Below are 3726 nucleotides of genomic sequence, written 5' to 3'. Positions count from 1 at the left end.
AGCTCTGCGCCACGGGGCCGCCCGCCACGGGCGGGGCTGGGAGGCCGCAGAGAAGCAGGTTGGTGGGGAGCCCCGGGCAGGAGGCTGAGCAGGCAGGGCAGGGAGCAGCGAGTGGAGCAGTAGTTCAGTGGGGAGGAGGCTTCCAGTTACACTTTGAGTCTTCTGGGGGATGTCTGCAAAAGAAATTGGGCTGCCCATCACAATACCCTAATAAAATCAGAGACCCTGCAGGTTATGATTTTCAAATCCTTATAGGTGGGCTCTCATGTCTTATTCAGGGGCTCAGGTCCCCTGTAATTTGAATGCTGATGTGGAGCAGGGGGCAGTTGGCAGGAAGTAGAGCAGAGATGGAGCCCAGGACAGGAAGCAGAGCAGCAGATGAGTGGGGAGCACAAGGCAGGAAGCTGCGCACAGGGGAAGCCCAAGACAGGCAGCAGAAAGAAGAGGGGGTAGGGAGGCTAGGGCAGGAAGCAGAGCAAGGAGGGAGCACAGAGCAGGAAGTAGAACAGCAGATCAACTGGGGAGCATCGGGCAGGTGGCAGGAAGCGCAGGGCAGCCAGGGGAAAAGGATCAGAGTGGCACTAGGGGTCCAGGGCTGATTTGTGGCCTGTCTGCCAAAAAATTGGCCCCCAATGCCCAAGGTGATGGCCTTTTCTTGCCCGTTGTTTGTGGGATAAGAGCACTCTGCAGGTAGTGACATGGCACACTTACCCTAAAAGTTTATATTCATTTTGAACAGTACTTAAAGGACTGTGACACCCCTCCCTCCCCCCAACAAAGGAAACATGTAGTTGATGTGGTCTTGTGCATCCTGTTTTACTCAGCTGTGAAAAGTCAGTTATTTCAGTTCTTTCCTATTTTATAGCAGTCTCCAGCCCATGGAGCTCCCCACAGCTCAGATGGCACAGTCCTACACACCAATCCTGCTTGCCTGCGGGCCGGCCCCAAGCCATCATTGCCAGAAAGTTGAGCACTGGTAGTTCATGGGATCTTTCTCATTGAATCATTAAAAAAAAAAAATGGTCTGTTGCGGATTTTCTCGTTCTTGAGCTGGAAAACAAATTTAAAAAAACCTTATACCTTGCTGCTCAGGGGCTGACCCACAGCTCCTGCTAAGTTTTTTTAGTGCTGTTTTTTAAACAGTAGACCATGGTGTTCATAATTCTGGCTCTTTTCCTGAAACAGTCAGTGGTTTATACCACAAAAACCTTCAATACTGGTTTTTGATTCTTTGGTACATAAGAATAATGACAGTGTAACTGAGCATATTGTGGGTGAAGTCACAAATAGGTCAGTAGTACAAGTTTAAAAATAAATGTGCTTTAATTGTGTTTTAGCAGGTAGAATAATTTTGATCTTAAAATCATTATTTAGATTTCTTCAGTTTGTACTTTAGTGTCTTTGAGTAGATTTAATTATGATGAACATATTAATGAGATTCTTTCAACCACCCTTATTTTTCCCCTACTATTTTTTAATGCTGCACCTAGGTAACTAAACTTAAGTTTATTCCTCCCCTCCCCCCTCCATGCAGTCACACATCTGGATTTTGAAGGCCAGTGCAGTGGGATGATGTGAACAGTATAGGCGTACTGAATAAAAGTATATAACAGAACAAAAGTTAGTGGGAGGACAATACAATCGGCAGAGAAGTAAAAGCTGGAGATGTGTATTGGATGGAATACAGATTTGACTTATCTGAAATGTGGCAGGATTGTCACAATATAGCTAAAGAATGTGCTGATGAGCAAGCAGAATAGCTTGTTAATATGAATCTTTTCATAGTTGAGCTGCGTGTCTAGCCACCTTTGATCTTTACGTTAAAGGGAAAAAAAGGCCAAAGTTTAACTAGGCAAATTAAGTAGTTTGCAGGAATGGGCTGTGATGCGGGCCAAACCTTTCCCAGTTTATCTTATTTACCAAGTTGCCATGTTTTTTAAAGTATTCTGCTGCTTTACTACATGTAGGGTTTTTAGTTGAGTATAAAATATATATTTATACTTATAACTGGTTATATATGCTTAAGGCTTTCCAAGCATACTTATTGATAGAACTTATGGGGAGAGAAAAAAATCCTGTTAAAATTTGAATATTTCCCAGTTATATCCTTTCACTATAATGTTTAAATATACCAAACTGTATTGGAAATCCTAGTGAATCAGGAAGTGTTACATAGCACAAGCTGGTTTCAAAACAAGGAAATGAACATTTTTTTCTTACCTCTGTATAGTCACATTCACTTTTAGTGGGAAATATTCCAAGTTAAGTAATCAAACTGCTTTTTTCACTTTCCACTTTTTTGTAGAAAAAAAATCCTTTGATCTAAATATTGCTCTTCATATCATTTAAGTCTGAACATGAGATTAGAATCTGAAGAAAAGTTAGCAAGAATCTAGAACTAAGTGTTCCCATTTTTACCTCCAAACACTTAAGAATATCTTTTTTTCCAGGTGGGCTGTCCTGGTTCACTGTCCTTGCCTAAAATAATCCAAAGCGATATCATCAAAACATACGCTCCTTGTACAGATATTTTCCATTTTACTAGTGTAACAGCAGACTTTCGTCCCCTTCACTTCATTCAGAAATTGACTGTTGTCAGTCTATGGACTCCTCTGAGAATTAAACAAACAGTTCTTTTAAAAAAAACAAGATTTGCTTGTCTAGTATTGTTACTCACCTTCTAGCCTTTAAATTGTCTTTATGTGCATGAATGAGTCTTGCTACTTTATTTTTAAATTCTTGAATATTTTCAGTTATCCAATAATTCTTTTATTAGTCATTAGAAAAACTAAAACAAGTTACAAACCTAAGTCAGGATTTTGGTAGACTGCACTTAAGATGGGCATCTGGGAAGTAGATTCATACAATGATGTTGCAGAAAAAAACTGCTAATGAGTTCTACTTGCGATAGTAATCTTAAGAGGGCAAGGTTAGAAAAAGTACAGTGCTGAGTCTAATCCTGTCTCATGATGGATCACAAGTCTGTTCCAAATTCTTAAAATACTAACCACCAACCATTCCTACTAGCGCTTCATATTCCCTATTTTATTAATCTAAAAGATGCTTTCACAAGAAGATGATCTTTGTTGCCTAGGTGTTTATCTGCTTATCCTTCTGAAATCATAATCCTCTCCCACTTCAGTTGCTGTGGAGATGCTTATTTCTTATAAAGGATTGTGACTTGTTTAATGTGCTTAAATACTAGTGATGGATGTCTTTACATACTTTTGATACAGATGGTAAGAAATAAGAGAAAAGAATTAACTACGGTGTCAGAGTTCTCAAATTTTCCTGAGGCTGTAGTGATTTAAGGTGCCCACACCCATTGTGACATCCTGCTTGTGCGATAGCTGACATTAGGCTGTGTTAGATTTTCCAGTCTTATCACCTGTTACATACAATTAATCAAGCTTTATTATAATAACCATGTAATGTCAGATAATGCAGTAAGTCTACATGACTTAATCTCATGTAAGCGAAATGTCATGTCAAGGTGTGCGTACCTGGGCTATTTCTACAGACTCTGTTAACATTTTTACATTGCTTATGGCTATTGTCACGGGTATCCTAGGAATATGTACTGGGATGCAGCTTTATATTTTAAAATAGAGCACATAATGGCACACTAACTTAAAATGACAAGCCTCCTCCATATTTTCTATTATTGTATGAGGAAAATGAAGTTCTAGGGAAATTACCACCTCTTTATTGCTCCCCCCCCCCCCC

The 3726-nt window shown here is 40.1% G+C and overlaps 1 protein-coding gene across 2 annotated transcripts in view; it reads left to right on the top strand.

The window, feature by feature from the left end:
* The window catches only part of ETNK1 (ethanolamine kinase 1), a 49044-nt gene that overhangs the window by 685 nt on the left and 44633 nt on the right, over positions 1-3726 (top strand). The gene's annotated exons all lie outside the window — the stretch shown is intronic.

This window comes from Gavialis gangeticus, unplaced genomic scaffold (genome assembly GCF_001723915.1).
Source record: "Gavialis gangeticus isolate Ggan-Ray unplaced genomic scaffold, GavGan_comp1, whole genome shotgun sequence".
NCBI classification, from domain to species: Eukaryota; Metazoa; Chordata; order Crocodylia; family Gavialidae; genus Gavialis; species Gavialis gangeticus.
The sequence above is the reverse complement of the archived record's forward strand: the minus strand, read 5'-3'. Positions and strand labels throughout refer to the sequence as shown.